Source organism: Hyperolius riggenbachi, chromosome 3 (genome assembly GCF_040937935.1).
Source record: "Hyperolius riggenbachi isolate aHypRig1 chromosome 3, aHypRig1.pri, whole genome shotgun sequence".
NCBI lineage: Eukaryota > Metazoa > Chordata > Amphibia > Anura > Hyperoliidae > Hyperolius > Hyperolius riggenbachi.
In genome coordinates this window covers 59,065,511-59,086,966 of record NC_090648.1, presented here as the reverse complement: position 1 = coordinate 59,086,966, position 21,456 = coordinate 59,065,511, and positions in this window count along the sequence as shown.

Here is a 21,456-nt window from a genome sequence, read left to right as displayed (position 1 = left end):
ATTGAAGATTAAAAATTATCTCCTAGGAGAAAACATATGGGACTGGGTAGTAGGAGTCCCAATTTGATAGTGTTAGGCTAAGCTAAATTTAACACTAGAAGTGTTAGAGATAATTAAGCAATGATAATAGTGACATTTAAATGACTGGTGCTAAGCTATTATTACAGTATTATTAACAATATTCACAACAATGGCAATAACAGCACCAAAATGAACACAATCCTCTTTTACATATGTGCAAATTGCACTCTCCAGCTCCCAGAATACTGTGCCATAAGTAAGCAGGCTTGTTGGCATCTTGGTATAGGTCCTTGCCAGGGAGGAATTTATTTTTTACTGGCTCATACCACTTACCCTCAGATGACTCTGAGAACTGTTCCATCTGGCCACTTATTGTCAGCCCTCCCCTTCTCTACTATCCCTTACCAGTCAGTCTTTAGTTCTTATTGGACTACTGCCCTCCAATATTTGAGATTTTTGTACCTCCCTTCTAAAATGTTACATTATCTACGTTCTTTATAACTGACCTACATATCGCCTCAACACTGGTTACTGAAGTCTTATAAACTGTACATCCCTTTTATTATTCCTAATTTGTTTATTGGATTCACTTTTGCGTTTGGGATTTATTCAGACTCTATATGTATAAAATAATGTTTACACTTTATGTTTTTAACCACTTCAGCCTTTAGTGTTTTTTCACCTTATGCATTGAAGCAATTTTCACCTCCTATTCATTTGTCAATAACTTTATCACTACTTATCACAATGAAATGATCTATAGCTTGTTTTTTCCACCACCAATTAGGCTTTCTTTGGGTGGTGCAATTGGTAAGAATTATTTTTTTCTAAATGCATTTTAACGGGAATATTAAGAAAAAAAATGGAGACAATCATAATTTTTCAGTTTTTGGCCATTATAGCTTGAAAATAATACATGCTACCTTAAATAAAACCCACATATTTTATGTGCCCATTTGTCCCGGTTATTACACCATTTAAATGATGTCCCTATCACAATGTATGGCGCCAATATTTTATTTGGAAATAAAGGTGCATTTTTCAGTTTTGCATCCATCACTATTTACAAGCTTATAATTTAAAAAATAATACTACTATAACCTGTTGACATGCATATTAAAAAAGTTCAGACCCTTAGGTAACAATTTATGTGTTTTTCTATTGTAATTGTTTTTTTTTTGTTAAAAATTTTATTTTGGTATTTTTTGTAGTGTGGGGGGTAAACAGCTACTTTTAAATGTAATTGATTGTGTGTTTATTTAAAGAAAATGTATGTAGATGTAGTATTTACTATTTTACTATTTACTATTTTCACTACTAATTCAGTCCATTTTTTTAATGCGTCATGTAAGCATAACATGTACGCTTACAGGAAGTGAAGAGGAGGCGTAGAACTCAGAAGGATTGCGGCTTCTCATAGAAGTGCGACGGGCAGCCTTTTGAATGTAGAAGCTACATCCAAAAGGCTTCAATGGTTAATCAACAAAGTTGATATAAAGAGATACTTTTAACAAGAAGTTTAAACTTTTAACCACATACAAAAAAGTTAGCCCAGGCTTAACATTAGTTTTAATGTTTTCCTTATAACTGGTGCACTTTTGTACAGTATAAAAGCCACACGTGTCACCCAGTTATAAAAGTCACACTTACTGGCTTATCCAATATCAAACTTATTAACATAATTCATCTTAAAAATACATACTAAAGAAAGCAAAATAACACAATACAATCGTAACGACAATGAATTTCGACTAATATTGTAGCTGAGTAAATCAATGGTCATAGTTACCTGGTAGGATGTAGTATAGACACCTTATTCCTTGGAAGTCTTTGGTATTCTGCTACCTGACTTAGGCCTGACCCATCTTATATTTGCTTCCCCTCCATCACTAGCATGAGGTGGTTTTCCATTGGTTAAAAATGGTTTATTGTGAACAACAAAAGGTGTGTTTACAATAGTATTAAAGGGCAGTTTCATGACCTCTTTATTTAAACTCGCCCCCACCCAGCAAGGTGATAGCTTCATTAACATTCCACAATATGAACAAAAGGTAAATGGAAGGAGCTGATCAAAGTTGGAGCTTCTTTAATAACATAACAACACATGTAACCACAATACAGAGGTCAGTAGATGATTGCCACTATCAGTGTTCCATGCATACACAATAATATGTTCAGTACCTAACTCACAGATTTGGAAAGCACCCTCCTTAAAATCTGCTCATTTAATTTTTCTTTCTGCTGGATTTCTGTGCAAACAGTAATCCAATTTATTTTCATAACCCTTTTTCCTTGTTCCACAAATTCTCTCATCATTAACACTTCCAAGCTGCTGCTGCTTAACCTGCATTAATATGAATGTAAAGATAGCCATATATCTAGCAACGATGGACAGATTTGACCAAGAAACAAATTTCCTGTCAGCTGCCTATACACTGCCCATGATTCTTGATTGATTTCAGCATGAAATCTCTCAGGTGTAAGCTGCATCGGCTGCCTCATTGCTGCCCTCTTAGTGTATAATTGTACCCCCATGTGTGCATTTATACATTACTTGTCTTGTGTCTGTCACTGCATGGTGTCCATCTGTCTTCAGAATCTCCCGCAGGTTATTGTGTTAAATTCAACACAAAAAAACGTTATTTTTGATGCAGTATTTAGCCCCTCAATATAGGTAGCCAGGTACATGTGTCCTCCAGTATAGGTTAGCCAGTTACAAATGTCCCCCAGTATAGGTTAGACAGTTAAAGATGTCCCCCAGTATAGGTTAGCCAGTTACAAATGTCCCCCAGTATAGGTTAGACAGTTAAAGATGTCCCCCAGTATAGGTTAGCTAGTTACAGATGTCCCCCAGTATAGGTTAGCCAGTTACAGATGTCCCCCAGTATAGGTTAGCCAGTTACAGATGTCCACCAGTATAGGTTAGCCAGCTACAAATGTCCCCCAGTATAGGTCAGCCTGTTACAGATGTCCTTCAGTATAGGTTAGCCAGTTACAGATGTCCCCCAGTATTGGTTAGCCAGTTACAGGTGTCCTTCAGTATAGGTTAGCCAGATTAAGGTGCCTCAGTATTAGTTAGCCAGCAATAGGTGAACTAGCATACTTGTCTCTCTCCAGCGATTGCTGCACCCCCGTCGCACAGCTTCACTATTCTCTATGCAGAGGATTGGAACATCATGATGTCATCTATGTCATGACATCATCAAGTCCTGATCCTCCACATAGAAAATAGCAGAGCTGTACATGGGGGTGATGCGATCGCTGGAGAGAGGCGTGGTAAGTAACAGTGCAAGGGAACAGGGGTGGGGGGAATATATACTAGGTCACCTACAACTGGCTAACTTATACTGAGGTACCTAAACCTGGTTAACTTATATTGGGAGATGCCTAACACTGTGTTGGGCATACCGCTTTCAGCTAAATTTTCTTGCCCAATACAGTGTTGGGCATACCATGCAGGAGGTTAATACATGGAACTTTTAACCACTTAAGGACCACGGGCTTAAACCCCACTAAAGACCAGGCCATTTTTCATTAAATAGGCCACTGCAGCTTTAAGGCCTCACTGCAAGGCTGTATAACTCAGTCACAAGTGATTCCCCCCCCCCCCTTTTTCTCCCCACCAACAGAGATTTCTGTTGGTGGGGTCTGATCGCTCGCCCAATATTTATTTTGTTTATAAATATTTACATGATTATTTTTTAAATTCATTTTTCCTTTTTGTTTATAATTTATTTCCCAGCCCTTCCTCCCCCACCAGCCAATTACCATTATCAGCTGTCATAGGCTTCAGCCTATGACAGCCAATCACCCCTGTCTTCCCCAGGGGGACAGCTGTGTCACACAACTGTCCCCAGTACAGCGCTGCTGTAAATCACAGCGCTGTATACTGTTATTAGATGGAAGTTTCACCATCTAACAGTCTCCTAGCGGCGATCGCTGCAGGGAGACTGATGGCAGAGTGGAGCTCCGTCATACAAGTGGGGATGTGCACTCATCGGCGTGCGCAATCCCCTGTAAACTCTGCCCCCAGGACCGCTTAAACGTCGGCAGCCCCAGGACCGCTTAACGCCAATCGACTGCACGCCGATTGGCGTTAAGCGGTCCTGGGGCTGCCAACGCATCCACTCCAATTGGCGTGGAGCGGTCTTTTAAAGGTTAAATATTCATATAGCACAGCACAACATTCTCCTTCCTAATTTGGAAACATGTTAGCTCTGCTATCAGGTGACCTCCCATCATTAGCAATATTTCCTACTTTTCTATTTAACTAAACCTTTTTTATGTTACTTAAAACAACTTTTAAAATCAAAGGAAAAAATTGTCTGCACTCTCATTTATTTAACTTAATGTTAGAAGAGCATGTCTGCTGATGTCACAATGAATCACTCGAACCAGACTGACTTGGACACAACCGCATGTATTTGTGTGATAATAAAATGTTATTTGTATTGCCTGGGTAATCCATGGAGGCTATCCTCCAGGTTGTTGTAATTCTTGCATTTGAGTCCTTTTTCTATTCTATACAAGTTTGAGAAATAATAACATTATTACATAGACCACTGGTCATCTTACTTTAAAATAAATCAAGTAATTGCATTTAATTTAAAATTCTAAAATATGTTTAACTGTAACCCTTTTCAGTTAAACACAAACTACGTCCAGGAACCATGCGCGCTACCGCAGCCGATCGTGCGCGTTCACGCGCGCTCCAGGCCCGTGGTTCGTTAGCCAGGCAATCAGTGAATCGGGCTAGGGAGCCCGATCACTGATTCCTCTCCCCCGCTGAAAAAGCGACAGCTTCTCTCGGAAGCTGCGCCTTTTCTGGCTGTTACCTCCCCCATGCGTCGCTCTAAGCGTGTGTTATGCTTAGAGTGACGTCATGTAAACAAACTCATAGCCGCCATCTTGTGGCCAAAAAGTAATACTACAACTAAAAGTTAAAAAAAAAAAAAATCAACACACATTTACATTATAAACATATTGTTTACCTCCCACCCTCCCAAAACTACCCAAATAAAATGTTTAATATAAAAAAAAAAAACATTACAATAAAAAAAAAAACAGTAAATATTTACCTAAAGGTTTTAAACTTTTTTAATATCAATGTAAAGATGAAATATTACTATATTTTTATTATTTTAAACTTGTAAATAGTGATAGATGAAAAAAAGGAAAAAATGCACCTTTATTTCCAAATAAAATATTGTCACCATACATTGTGATAGGGACATAATTTTAACGGTGTAATAACCGGGACATATGGGCAAATACAATACGTGAGTTTTAATTATGGAGGCATGTATTATTTTAAAACTATAATGGCTGAAAACTGAGAAATAATGATTTTTTTTCAGTTTTTTTCTTATTCTTCCTGTTAAAATGCATTTACAGTAAAGTGGCTCTTAGCAAAATGTACCCCCCAAAGAAAGCCTAATTGGTGGCGGAAAAAACAAGATATAGATCAGTTCATTGTGATAAGTAGTGATAAAGTTATAGGCTAATGAATGGGAGGTGAACATTTCTCAAGTGAAAACGACGGAACGCGAATGGGTTAATTGGAAAGAAAAGATATTGAAAGTAAGCAAGAAACACACTTCCCATGTGCAGCTAATTGTGCAGCTAATTGCTCATGATTTTCTGAAGGGTTAAATAATAACAGCTCCTTAAAGTGACACTGAATCAAAAAACAAAAACTCATTATATAATGAATTGGTTTTGTAATATGGATAATTAATAGAACATTGTGTCAAAGAAAATTGTGTCATATTTTTTTCAGGTACTTTTCTCTGCAGAAAAAACATAAACAAAGAAGAAACAATGAGACACAGTTGAGATAGGTGCTTCAAAAAAAAGTGCTGTCCATGACTTTATAAAGTTGCAGAGCTCAAAGAAGCTCTTTTGCATAGATAACAACTGAAGTTTCTTAACTCTTCCTGTACTGGAAACAATATGAGACTCATAGCTGTGCTAATAATGTTTTATTTCTTAGCAGTACTACACATACAAATCATTATATCATAAGTTTATTTTCACTTCAGATTCCCACAGAGTGCAGAGAGTATTGAAGTCAAGGTTCTACTAAATAATACTTTGTGCCTTATGTAAGTTTTTGAAAATTCTAAAAGTAGAAAATGTTAGTTAAACGTAGAATGCAAATTGCCTTGTGCAACACCGATCTCTGTTTATGGCAATTATATTTTTTTTATTTGTTTATCAACAAAAGTGGCATTTACATTTAATTAAAAGTGCCTTAGGTTTTCAAAAGGTATTCATGTTCAGATGTTACTGTGGAAAAACCAAAAATATATCACATATTGATCATCAAACACACTTAAGCACACCTTTCTATTTTTTTTCTCAAAACCCCTCATTATGCTAACAAAACAGCTCAGACCTATGTAGAGATTGGGGTCCAAGACACCTTCAAAGGAATCTTGCAACATCTGGCTCCAAAATGTCTGCAGCAGAGCCAGTTAGAGACATGACTATATTCTGTTAAAAGAACTGATAGATATGTCAGCACAATATAATACTATACTATACTATACTATACTATACTATACTAAAACTCAAAATGTAAACATTTATATTATAAAATTATATGGCAAGTAAATTGCAAGTAAATTGATTGAATTAATGGAAAAGGCATACCTATACAGAGTACACAAGAATTTACTGATAATATTTAAGATTAAGATACTGTCAAAGCAAACATGACCCCCAACAACAGAGGCAGGGGTCACAGGGAAAGCACAACTTTTTGCTATATACCAAAAATGCATGTGGAAACAAATGTAATGACAGTCTACGATGCTGCTGCATTTTCCATAGGCATATGCAATTCCACATAGTATTAAAAAAAAAGATACAACCTGCCCATTGAAGTCTATGGCTGTTCTTCAAATTCACCCATTCACAAAATTTTGGGGAAAATTCAATTTTGTGTTTACGAACCAAACATTTTATGACATCACTAGTGATCACTCCCTGAAAGAGAGAGCTTTACAACATCACACACAAAAACTACATTTCTGAGGATCCATTCAGAAACAAAGGTTTCCCCAGCACGTAATGTATGTTTATCTTACATATATGCTTCACCTGAGCTAGTTTAGAGAAACAACACCTACATATAAAACCAAATTAAATCCTACTGATTTTGGTCTGACCCATCTTATATTCATGTCTCCTCCATTCACTAGCATGAGGTTGTTTTCCATGATTAAAAAGGGTGTACTGTTAACAACAAAAGGTATGTTTCCAGATGTATTGAAGTTTCAAACTTCTTTATCTATCCACACCCAGCAAGGTGGTAACTTCATTACCATCCCACAATATGAACAAAAGGCAAATGGAAGAAGCTGATTAAGGTTGGAGATCCTTCAATAACATAACAGATGAAATCACATGTAATAACAACAGATGCAACCATGTAATACAGAGGTCTGCAGAGGATGGACAGTTTCAGCATTCTATGCATACGGAATAATATGTTCAGTAACAATTTCACAAATTCGGAAAGCAATCTCCTTAAAATCTTATTGGAAATCTTACATACATTTGTGTATCTTTAAATGGAACCTTTATTCTTATTCATTTTTTTTTGTATTTTCCAGCTCTGACACTTAACCCCCTTGGCGGTATGAAAAATACCGCCAGGGGGAAGCGCAGCAGTTTTTTTTAATTTTTTTTTTTTTATCATGTAGCGAGCCGAGGGCTTGCTACATGATAGCCGCTGCTCAGCGGCATCCCCCCGCCCGCTTCGATCGCCTTCGGCGATCACCGATCAGGAAATCCCATTCAAAGAACGGGATTTCCTGGAGGGCTTCCCCCGTCGCCATGGCGACGGGGCGGGATGACGTCACCGGCGTCAGCGACGTCGGGACGTCATTGGGAGACCCGATCCACCCCTCGGCGCTGCCTGGCACTGATTGGCCAGGCAGCGCTCGGGGTCTGGGGGGGGGGGCCGCGCGCCGCACCGGATAGCGGCAATCGGGCGCGCGGCGGCGGCGATCGGGGTGCTGGCGCAGCTAGCAAAGTGCTAGCTGCGTCCAGCAAAAAAAAATTTAAGTAAATCGGCCCAGCAGGGCCTGAGCGGCACCCTCCGGCGGCTTACCCCGTGTCACACACGGGGTTACCGCTAAGGAGGTTAAGGCGCATGCACACGGGGCGTTCGTTCTGCTGACAATAGTATTTGAGTACAGGCAGTCAAAAACTGTCTTCTCAGTCTGCCGACAGCCTGTACTCACGTACTACTATCGGCAAAATGACCTCCACGCAGTAGCATCTGATGGACCCGTCATTTGTAACAATACGGCGTGTGTTTGTGCCTTTAGTGCTCAGCCACACTATAAGCGAGCACTTTGTGATTGATTAGCGCTTTTTAAAAATTGCTCCTATTCACTTTCATTAAAATCGCAGTAAAAATTGTGCAAGAATAGCAGTGATTTTTTGCATAAGCAATTGTGCAATCGCTGTGATTTAAAAATTTTAAAATTGTGATTTGCAATTTTTTAAAAGCGATCAGAAAGCCCAAATCAATCACAAATCGCTCAGAAAAGTGCTTATAGTGTTGCTGAGCCCTAAAACGTATTTAATATCTGAATATATGAAAAACGTGTGTACCACAGCATAAAATTAACCTCCTTACTTTGGCAACTTGTTAGCTATACTATCAGGTGACCTCCGCTCGCTAGCAAAATTTCATACATTACTATGTAACTAAAACTTTTTTTTAATTAAAAAACTTTTAAAATTAAATGAGAAAATAAAAATAATCTTTACTTTAATTTATTCAACATCATTTTAGAAAAGCAATATTTCAAAATGTTTAAATCCTTAAACTTTTTTCTAATAATAAAAAAACTTTTAAAACTAAAATAAAAACTTACAAATACTCTTTTGGCTAATTTTTAGAAGTTAAATCCAGAACAGCTGCTGCTACTAGCACACTGGATCATTGAAGCCAGAGTCAGTTTTTTTTATACTATACAACTTTGAAAAATAAAATTATTATGCAGAAAACTGATCAATTTACTTTAAATTAAATTAATAAATTGCATTTAATTTAACCACTTATAAACCACAGTCCCCCCCCCCCTCCCCATTGATCAGGCTATTTTTTACAATTCAGTGCTCTGCAGCTGTCAAATGCAGAGCCATACAATGTAGCACACAAACAACTCTCCCCCCTTTTCTGCCCACCATTACAGATTTCTGTTGGTGGGCTCTGATCGCTGCTGCCAGTTCTGTTTTTTTAAATTAATTTTTTGGTTATTTTATTTTGAATAAAATTGCTCTTTTTAAAAAAAAATTCCCTCCCCCACCAGCCAATCACAGCGATCAGCTCTCATAGGCATCAGCCTATGAGAGATGATCGCTCTCTGAGCCTCTCCAGGGGACAGTCGAGTGACACGGCTGTCCCCAGTACAGTGCTGCCGTATATTACAGCGCTGTGCAATGTAAATAGATGGCGGTTTTGCCATCTAAAGAGTAACTGTCAGGCTGCAGAAGCTAATTTAAACCTCTATTCTCCTGTGTTAAACAGTTTAGAAGGAAGCTCAAAAGCCATTAGTGAAGATAAAAATCTCAGTTACCTTTGATGTGTGCTTATCAGCAAGTCTGTTATAGACCCATAAAGACGCAAGCCGCATACTAAACTGCAAAGCATTCTGGGGCCCTCCCCTCGGCTGCTAATGAGAAGTTACAGCAGCTTGTGTAATCAGTCCAGCGCGTAGCACTGATAAATCTCGGGCAGAGTACACTGCAGGAGTCAGCTATTGTTCCTAGCCACATGGCTCATTAATATTCACTGCACACTGTGTTGTTCAAGTAGGAGCTTATCTGTGATCAGGAAGCAGGCAGGACATGACGACACATTTGACAGAAAAACACGGAGCCTGCCATGAGCTGTCAGGAGCATCTATCTCTGCATATACTATATACAAATTCTGTGAAATCCAAACGTGGAGAGAGAAATGCATATGTAATGTAAGTACAGCCAATCTTTAGCTACTGATATATGTGTTTATTTTCTCTGAGACCTTATACCTAACAGCTCCTCTTAACAGTCTGCTAGAAGCGATCTCTATTGTTAAACTGATGACAGAGCAGAGCTCCTTCACTCAAGCAGGGATGTGCACGCATTAGTACTCATGATCCCCTGCAAAACCTTGACGCCTTTCAACGTTAGGCAGTCCTGAGGCTGCCACCTTCCCAACATCAATCGGTATTAGGCAGTTGGGGTGGAGTTAAAATTCTAAAATATCATTAGCTGCAACATTTCTCAGACTATTTTACTACAATATTCTTTATTGTAAAGTAAAAGTTTCAAAAGAGTATTAGCACTATGCAGTTGCAAAGTGGCTGCACTGCGCAGGCACAAAGTACACTCTTACACAAGTAGCACAGGGCTGCTCATGCACACTTTTTTTCTCCATGCATAGCTTTTTTTCTCTGTGTATGAGTGACTTCATAATGCTGTGCAGGAGCAAAACCACTGGTGCCTGGGCAATGCGGCTTCACTTGTACATGCAGGGAAGCATGGCAGCAAAGATAGAGACGGTTCCGACCAGATGGTTCATGGAGGATTGGAGAAGCCTCTGGATAATCCAGAGTTTTCCCCTTACTGAGGTAAGTATCTAACTAAAAACAAAAAATTCTGGTGTATGTTAAACCAACCTTTCTAATATTTTATCAAAATCCCCTCATGCCACAAAAACAGCTAAACACCTTTAACCACTTAAGGACCACAGGCTAAAGGGAACCAGAGACAAATGGATGTTAAAAAGGAAAAAAAGATGTTATACATACCTGGGGCTTCCTCCAGCCCCATAAGCTTGGATTACTCCCACGCCGCCGTCCTCCACTGCCTCTATCGCTGGTACCGGGTCCCGTCACTTTCGCAGGACGTGGCCAGTCTTCTGCATTCACAGAGGCCCCCTGTACGCATCTGCGCAGTATGGAGGGAGCGCACTGCCCTTGTGTCAATTGGCTCGACAGGCCGAAATGACGGGACCCGGTACTGGTGGACAGAGGATGTGGAGAAAGGCGGCATGGGAGCGATCCAGGCTGATGGGGCTGGAGGAAGCCTCAGGTATGTATAAATATGTTATTTTTTCATCTCTGGTTCTCTTTAAACCCCCCTAGTGACCAGGCCATTTTTTGCTAATTAGGCCACTGCAGCTTTTGGGCTCTCTGCAGGGCCGTACAACTCAGCACACAAGTGACCCCCCCCCCCCCCCTTTCTACTCACCAACAGAGCCCTCTGTTGCAGGGGCGTAGCTAGAAATGACTGGGCCCCATAGCAAATTTTTTGTATGGGCCCCCCCCCTCCCCCCCCTCCCCCCCTCCCCCCCCCTCCGCCACCCCCTCCCCCCATTTCACCAGAAAATAATTGTAAAGTGAGCAGCATTTCACCAGAAATGAATTGTAAAGTGGGCAGCGTTTCACCATAAATAATTCAGGGCTGTGGAGTCGGTACAAAAATCTTCCGACTCCAACTCCTCAGTTTATGAAACCATGATTCCAACTCCGACTCCAGATACCCAAAATGGCTCCGACTCCTCGACTCCAACTCCTTAGTCTAATACTTAACAGGGCTGTAGATTTTGTACAGAAATCATCCGACTCTGACGTTTATGAAATCAACGACTCCGACTCCAACTCCGAGTGCCCAAAATTGCCTCGACTCCTCAGCCCTGAATTAATCGTAAAGAGAGCAGCATTTCACAATAAATTAATTGTAAAGAGAGCAGCATTTCACCAGAAAATATTTGTAAAGAGAGCAGCATTTCACCAGAAAATAATCGCTATGTGGGGGAGCATTCACCAGACAATAATCGTTATATGGGGAACTATCACCAGACAATAATCGCTATGTGGGGGAGCATCCACCAGACAATAATCGCTATGTGGGGGGGAGCAGTCACCAGACAATAAAAGCTATGTGGGGAGCAGCAGTCACCAGACAATAATCGCTATGTGGGGGGAGCATTCACCAGACAAAAATCATTATATGGGGAGCAGTCACCAGACAATAATCGCTATGTGGGGAGCAGTCACCAGACAATAATCGCTATGTGGGGAGCAGTCACCAGACAATAATCGCTATGTGGGGAGCAGTCACCAGAAAATAATCGTTATGTGGGGAGCAATCACCAGAAAATAATCGTTATGTGGGGAGCAATCACCAGAAAATAATCGTTATGTGGGGAGCAATTACCAGAACATAATCGTTATGTGGGGAGCAGCCACCAGAAAATAGTCGCTATGTGGGGAGAATTCACATAATTGTTATGTGCGCAGAAAATAAACCAATCCTCGCCCCCCCCCCCCCACACAGCAGCCAGGCACATGTAGCATCATGGCCGCCGGCCAGGTATGGGTGGCGGTTGGCAGCAGCCAGCAACTCTCTCTCCCCATCCCCCTCAGCAGCCAGCACCTCTCTCTCTCCCCATCCCCCCACACACAGCAGCCAGCACCTCTCTCTCTCCCCATCCCCTCACACACAGCAGCCAGCACCTCTCTCTCTCCCCATCCCCTCACACACAGCAGCCAGCACCTCTCTCTCTCCCCATCCCCTCACACACAGCAGCCAGCACCTCTCTCTCTCCCCATCCCCTCACACACAGCAGCCAGCACCTCTCTCTCTCCCCATCCCCTCACACACAGCAGCCAGCACCTCTCTCTCTCCCCATCCCCTCACACACAGCAGCCAGCACCTCTCTCTCTCCCCATCCCCTCACACACAGCAGCCAGCACCTTTCTCTCCCCCATCCCCCCACACACAGCAGCCAGCACCTCTCTCTCTCCCCATCCCCCCACACACAGCAGCCAGCACCTCTCTCTCTCCCCATCCCCCCACACACAGCAGCCAGCACCTTTCTCTCCCCCATCCCCCCACACACAGCAGCCAGCACCTTTCTCTCCCCCATCCCCCCACACACAGCAGCCAGCACCTTTCTCTCCCCCATCCCCCCACACACAGCAGCCAGCACCTTTCTCTCCCCCATCCCCCCACACACAGCAGCCAGCACCTTTCTCTCCCCCATCCCCCCACACACAGCAGCCAGCACCTTTCTCTCCCCCATCCCCCCACACACAGCAGCCAGCACCTTTCTCTCCCCCATCCCCCCACACACAGCAGCCAGCACCTCTCTCTCCCCCCATTCCCCCCCCCCCCACAGCAGCCAGCACCTCTCTCTCCCCCATACCCCCCCCCCCCCACAGCAGCCAGCACCTCTCTCTCCCCCATACCCCTCCCCCCCCCCCCCCACAGCAGCCAGCACCTTTCTCTCCTCCCATCCCCCCCCCCCACAGCAGCCAGCACCTTTCTCTCCCCCATTCCCCCCCCCCCCCCCCACAGCAGCCAGCAACTCTCTACACCCCCCCCCCCCTCCCCTGCCAGCAACTCGCTCCCCCCATCCACCTCCCCAGCAGCCAGCAAAAGCAACTCTCTCTCCGCCCCCCCCCCCCAGCAACTCTCTCTCTCTACCCTGCCCCCCCCCCCAGCACCAGGTTGCATCATGGCCGCCCGCTGGCCAGGTATGGGTGGCAGGCTGGCAGCAGCAGGCAGCAAGTCCCCCGGGCTGGCCCCATCACCCACCCACCTCTGTCCACTGCAGGCAGCAGCACCAGTGAGGCACGCGTCCCCACGCACGCACAAAGTACTTACAAGCTTGCGTGGGACGGTGCACGGTCGGGTCGGGTGAGGTCGGTGTGCTCCGCTCTCCTCCTCGGTCCTCTCCTCTCCCTCCTGCTTTTGGTCGCAGCCAGTCAGACAGTCACCACGAGGTCTGACTGACTGTGGAGTCTCGGAGAGATTGAGTCACTCTATGACTCCTCCTGCTGTCTCCTCCTTCTGCCTCCCTGGCTGGCCGGAACTATACAGTAAGTGTCGGCCCGGCAGCCAGGGAGGATCAATGCGCCGCCACGTGGTCCCCCTCCTCACCAGCCACCTTATCAGAGGAGGGGGGCCGGGGGAGGGCGGCGCGCCTCTGTTTTAAAATTATCGGGGGGGGGGCGGACGGGCCTGAGGGGGGGCCCGGACGGCATCATTAAAAAAAAAATAAAAAAGTCCAAAAAAAGTCCACTGACTCTGCACGGGCCCCTGTGGCGTAGGGATACCGCGGGCCCCATAGCAACGCTATGGCGGCTATCCCCGTTGCTACGCCACTGCTCTGTTGGTGGGTTCTGATAACTCCCCCAATGTTTATTTTTATTTTTTGATAAATATTTATTTCCTTTTTTTCTAATCAAATCTAGTATTTTTTAAAACTTTATTCTCCCTCCCTCCCTTCCTCCATCAGCCAATTACAGCGATCACTTCAGTGCCTCCCAGGGGGACAGCCATATCACACGGCTGTTCCCAGTACAGAGCTGCCTTAGATTGCAGCACTGTACAGTGTTATTAGACGGGGGTTTCACCGTCTAACAGCGTCCTACCAGTGATCACTGCTGGGAGACAGATCTGACCGATCTCCTGCAAGGCATGCTCCCAGGACTGCATGCCAATCGGCAAGGAGTGGTCGTAAAGTAGTTAAAGGTATCATGTGATATCTGACATCAAAATGTCTGCAGCAGAGGCAGTTAGAAAAATGACTACATACTGTCAAAAGTACTGATGAATGTAGTAGCACTATTTAAAGTCTTAAAAATTAAACATTAATATTATAAAATAATACAGAAACTAAATTGAAAATGTTTTATAATTAGTATTGAAAGGAAGATTTGTACAGATAGAGAGGGTCTGATGCAACTAACATTTTCTCCTAGCTTTTCTCCTAGGAGATAATTTTTCTCCTTCTGTTTTAAATAACTTTTCAGCATTATGCAATTGAAAAAGTGCAATTTTATTGATAAGGTGGGAAATTATCACCTAGGAGAAAACTTAAGCGAAAAATTGAATAGACCATAGAGCACACCAGTAGCATAACTAGAATTCATTGGGCCCCCCAGTGAAACTTTGTTGGCCCCTCCCACAATTTTAACACACTTTCCTTTGCCTCCCCTTGATGCCTTTCACAGCTGTGGTGTCCATCTCATAAGGGCTATAAAACAAGTGTGGCCATCCTGATCTTTACACCCATAACAAGCGTAATCACAAAAATACCTGATCTGAAGTATAGTCCCATGTATCAGAGGAAGGGAAGGTTAGTGTTACGATGCTGGGTTCGAGCAGACCCGGTTGAGTCACAGGAGGTAGGCATTGGCTCTCTGAGGGTGTGGGGTCTAAGTGGCCACGGGTCTTCACCAGAGCACCCCGCAAGGGATGATGGGCCTGCTACCCCTAGCAGGCAGTGGATTACTTTGCTGCCTGGTGGCCATCAGGTCACGACCCCTGGGATTGCCCCACCGGTGACCAAAGAGAACAGGAGATGCTGCAACGTGGAGTCATTCAGGATCCAATGAACCGTAGTCGAGGCTGGGACAGGCAGAAGACAGCGTAGATGGAGATAGAAGCCAAGAGTTAGGACAGACAGAAAAAAAATGTTGTCAGAGAACGATAGCCAAGGTGAGGACAGGCGGCAAATGGAGAAGTTGGGGTCACTAGCCAAGGATCGGTACTGGAACAGCAATACAAGCAGACAAGCACAGAATTTGCCTCACTGCATTAGACCAAGCTGTGAGAACAAATAGCACTGCCAGTGAGGTGAATTGGCCTTAACCACTTCCCGACCGCCGTATGTACAATTGGCGGCCGGGAAGTGCACCCCGCAAGGACCGCCGTATTGACAATTGGCGGCGGTCCTTGTAGGGGCATGGGTGGAGCGATCGCGTCATCAGTGACGCGATCCTCCGCCTCCGCCTGGCGCCGCTCACCCGCCGCAACATGCCGCCGGCTATACGGAAGCGCCGGCGGGATGTTAACCCCGCGATCGCCGCATACAAAGTGTATAATACACTTTGTAATGTTTACAAAGTGTATTATACAGGCTGCCTCCTGCCCTGGTGGTCCCAGTGTCCGAGGGACCACCAGGGCAGGCTGCAGCCACCCTAGTCTGCACCAAGCACACTGATTTCCCCCCCCCCCCTGCCCCAGATCGCCCACAGCACCCATCAGACCCCCCCTGCCCACCCCCCAGACCCCTGTTTGCACCCAATCACCCCCCTAATCACCCATCAATCACTCCCTGTCACTATCTGTCAACGCTATTTTTTTTATCCCCCACCCTGCTCCCTGCCCCCTCCTGATCACCCCCCACCCCTCAGATTCTCCCCAGACCCCCCCCCCAGACCACCCCTCCTGTTTACTGTATGCATCTATCCCCCTGATCACCTGTCAATCACCTGTCAATCACCTGTCAATCACCCATCAATCACCCGTCAATCACCCCCTGTCACTGCCACCCATCAGCCAGCCCCTAACCTGCCCCTTGCGGGCAATCTGATCACCCCCCCACACCAATAGATCGCCCGCAGATCCGACATCAGATCACCTCCCAAATCCATTGTTTACATCTATTCTCTCCTCTAAACACCCACTAATTACCCATCAATCACCCATCAATCACCCCCTATCACCACCTGTCACTTTTACCTATCAGATCAGACCCTAATCTGCCCCTTGCGGGCACCCAATCACCCGCCCACATGCTCAGATTGCCCTCTGACCCCCCCTTATCAATTCGCCAGTGTATTAATTACATCTGTTCTTCCCTGTAATAACCCACTGATCACCTGTCAATCACCTGCCAATCACCTATCACCCATCAATCACCCCCTGTCACTGCCACCCAACAATCAGCCCCTAACCTGCCCCTTGCGGGCAATCTGATCACCCACCCACACCAATAGATCGCCCGCAGATCCGACATCAGATCACCACCCAAGCGCAGCGTTTACATCTATTCTCTCCTCTAAACACCCACTAATTACCCATCAATCACCCCCTATCACCACCTATCACCACCTGTCACTGTTACCCATCAGATCAGACCCTAATCTGCCCCTTGCGGGCACCCAATCGCCCGCCTACACGCTCAGATTGCCCTCAGACCCCCCCTTATCAATTCGCCAGTGCAATATTTACATCTGTTCTCCCCTGTAATAACCCACTGATTACCTGTCAATCACCTATCAATCACCCATCAATCACCCCCTGTCACTGCCACCCATCAATCACCCCCTGTCACTGCCACCCATCAATCACCCGCTGTCACTGCCACCCATCAATCAGCCCCTAACCTGCCCCTTGGGGGAAAACTGATCACCCACCCACACCAATAGATCGCCCGCAGATCCGACATCAGATCACCACCCAAGCGCAGTGTTTCCATCTATTCTCTACCCTAAACACCCACTAATTACCCATCAATAACCCCCTGTCACTGCTACCTATCAGATTAGACCCCTATCTGCCCCTAGGGCACTCAATCACCCGCCCACACCCTCAGAATGCCCTCAGACCCCAGCACTGATCATTGCTTGCATCTATTCCCCCCTCTAATCACACCTTGAGACACCCATCAATCACCTCCTGTCACCCCCTAGCACACCTACCCATCAGATCAGGCCCCAATTTGCCCCGTGTGGGCTCCTGATCACTCGGCCAATCCCTCAGATCCCCCTCAGACCCCCTTCCGATCACCTCCCCAGTGCATTGATTGCATCTATTTTCCCCTCTAACCACCCCCTGAGACACCCATCAATCACCTCCTGTCACCCCCCTAGCACTCCTATCCATCAGATCAGGCCCAATACAACCTGTCATCTAAAAGGCCACCTTGCTTATGACCGGTTCCACAAAATTCGCCCCCTCATAGACCACCTGTCATCAAAATTTGCAGATGCTTATACCCCTGAACAGTCATTTTGAGACATTTGGTTTCCAGACTACTCACGGTTTTGGGCCTGTAAAATGCCAGGGCGGTATAGGAACCCCACAAGTGACCCCATTTTAGAAAAAAAGACACCCCAAGGTATTCTGTTAGGTGTATGACAAGTTCATAGAAGATTTTATTTTTTGTCAAAAGTTAGCGGAAATTAATTTTTATTGTTTTTTTTTCACAAAGTGTCATTTTTCACTAACTTGTGACAAAAAATAAAATCTTCTATGAACTCGCCATACACCTAACGGAATACCTTGGGGTGTCTTCTTTCTAAAATGGGGTCACTTGTGGGGTTCCTATACTGCCCTGGCATTTTAGGGGCCCTAAACCGCGAGGAGTAGTCTAGAAAACAAATGCTTCAAAATGACCTGTGAATAGGACGTTGGGCCCCTTAGCGCACCTAGGCTGCAAAAAATTGTCACACATGTGGTACCGCCGTACTCAGGAAAAGTAGTATAATGTGTTTTGGGGTGTATTTTTACACATACCCATGCTGGATGGGAGAAATTTCTATGTAAATGGACAATTGTGTGTAAAAAAATCAAACAATTGTCATTTACAGAGATATTTCTCCCACTTAGCATGGGTATGTGTAAAAATACACCCCAAAACGCATTATACTACTTCTCCTGAGTACGGCGGTACCACATGTGTGGCACTTTTTTACACCCTAAGTACGCTAAGGGGCCCAAAGTCCAATGAGTACCTTTAGGATTTCACAGGTCATTTTGCGACATTTGGTTTCAAGACTACTCCTCACGGTTTAGGGCCCCTAAAATGCCAGGGCAGTATAGGAACCCCACAAATGACCCCATTCTAGAAAGAAGACACCCAAAGGTATTCCGTACGGAGTATGGTGAGTTCATAGAAGATTTTATTTTTTGTCACAAGTTAGCGGAAAATGACACTTTGTGAAAAAAAACTATTAAAATCAATTTCCGCTAACTTGTGACAAAAAAATAAAAACTTCTATGAACTCACCATACTCCTAACGGAATACCTTGGGGTGTCTTCTTTCTAAAATGGGGTCATTAGTGGGGTTCCTATACTGCCCTGGCATTTTAGGGGCCCTAAACCGTGAGGAGTAGTCTTGAAACAAAAATGACCTGTGAAATCCTAAAGGTACTCATTGGACTTTGGGCCCCTTAGTGCAGTTAGGGTGCAAAAAAGTGCCACACATGTGGTATCGCCGTACTCGGGAGAAGTAGTATAATGTGTTTTGGGGTGTATTTTTACACATACCCATGCTGGGTGGGAGAAATACCTCTGTAAATGACAATCTTTTGATTTTTTTACACACAATTGTCCATTTACAGAGGTATTTCTCCCACCCAGCATGGGTATGTGTAAAAATACACCCCAAAACACATTGTACTACTTCTCCCGAGTATGGCGATACCACATGTGTGGCACTTTTTTGCACCCTAACTGCGCTAAAGGGCCCAAAGTCCAATGAGTACCTTTAGAATTTCACAGGTCATTTTGAGAAATTTCGTTTCAAGACTACTCCTCATGGTTTAGGGCCCCTAAAATGCCAGGGCAGTATAGGAACCCCACAAATGACCCCATTTTAGAAAGAAGACACCCCAAGGTATTCCGTTAGGAGTATGGTGAGTTCATAGAAGATTTTATTTTTTGTCAAAAGTTAGCGGAAATTGATTTTAATTGTGTTTTTTCACAAAGTGTCATTTTCCGCTAACTTTTGACAAAAAATAAAATCTTCTATGAACTCACCATACTCCTAACGGAATACCTTGGGGTGTCTTCTTTCTAAAATGGGGTCATTTGTGGGGTTCCTATACTGCCCTGGCATTTTAGGTGCCCTAAACCGTGAGGAGTAGTCTTGAAACGAAATTTCTCAAAATGACCTGTGAAATTCTAAAGGTACTCATTGGACTTTGGGCCCTTTAGCGCAGTTAGGGTGCAAAAAAGTGCCACACATGTGGTATCGCCGTACTCAGGAGAAGTAGTATAATGTGTTTTGTGGTGTATTTTTACACATACCCATGCTGAGTGGGAGAAAGATCTCTGTAAATGGACAATTGTGTGTAAAAAAAATTAACAAATTGTCATTTACAGAGATATTTCTCCCACCCAGCATGGGTATGTGTAAAAATACACCCCAAAACACATTATACTACTTCTCCTGAGTACGGCAATACCACATGTGTGGCACTTTTTTGCAGCCTAACTGCGCTAAGGGGTCCAAAGTCCAATGAGCACCTTTAGGCTTTACAGGGGTGCTTACAATTTAGCACCCCCCAAAATGTCAGGACAGTAAACACACCCCACAAATGACCCCATTTTGGAAAGTAGACCCTTCAAGGTATTCAGAGAGGGGCATGGTGAGTCCATGGCAGATTTAATTTTTTTTTGTCGCAAGTTAGAAGAAATGGAAACTTTTTTTTTTTTTTTTTTTCACAAAGTGTCATTTTCCGCTTACTTGTGACAAAAAATAATATCTTCTATGAACTCACTATGCCTCTCAGTGAATACTTTGGGATGTCTTCTTTCCAAAATGGGGTCATTTGGGGGGTATTTATACTATCCTGGAATTCTAGCCCCTCATGAAACATGACAGAGGGTCAGAAAAGTCAGAGATGCTTGAAAATGGGAAAATTCACTTTTTGCACCATAGTTTGTAAACGCTATAACTTTTACCCAAACCAATAAATATACACTGAATGGTTTTTTTTTATCAAAAACATGTTTGTCCACATTTTTCACGCTGCATGTATACAGAAATTTTAGTTAAAAAAAATCATTTTTTTGCCAAAATTCATGTCTTTTTTGCTGAATATAATAAAAAGTAAAAATCGCAGGAGCAATCAAATAGCACCAAAAGAAAGCTTTATTAGTGACAAGAAAAGGAGCCAAAATTCATTTAGGTGGTAGGTTGTATGAGCGAGCAATAAACCGTGAAAGCTGCAGTGGTCTGAATGGAAAAAAAGTGGCCGGTCCTTAAGGGGTAGAAAGCCCTAGGTCCTCAAGTGGTTAAAAAGACCTAAGGTTTAAAAACGGGGCACCAAAACTGTTAGGACAAAACCGGCATAATGTTTCAGGCTTTATTCCTTTCCTCGGGTCCCCATTATTCTGTCCTGAAACACTGAGCAAGTCTTTCTGTATTTTCTGCTGATTGTATAAATCAGATAACTGTACTAGAATGAGCCCTGTGTTTTTTTCTTCAATAGAAGATACAGTGGCAATCAAACTAAAGATACATATTATAGAATAGCAATTCAAACAATATATTCAACACAGAACATATATTAAAGGATTTACAGTTTTTATTAAAAAGAACGTAAATCTCACAACCACCTCCATCAATGAGCAGAGAAAACACATACAACAAATCAAAGCATGAGCAAAATTTTAACCACCCACCACCCTTATGCTAGGTACACACCATACAATTTTCTGGCAGATTTACCTACCAGATCGAATATTTCCAACATGTCCGATCTGAAGTTTGATCAATTTTTTCGATTACATTTTTAATCACTTTTTTCATTTTTTTTAACCAATTTCATTGAACTGAATGAAAATCAATCGAAAAACTGAACGAAAAAGCGATATGAATCGGAAAATTGAAAAATCTATT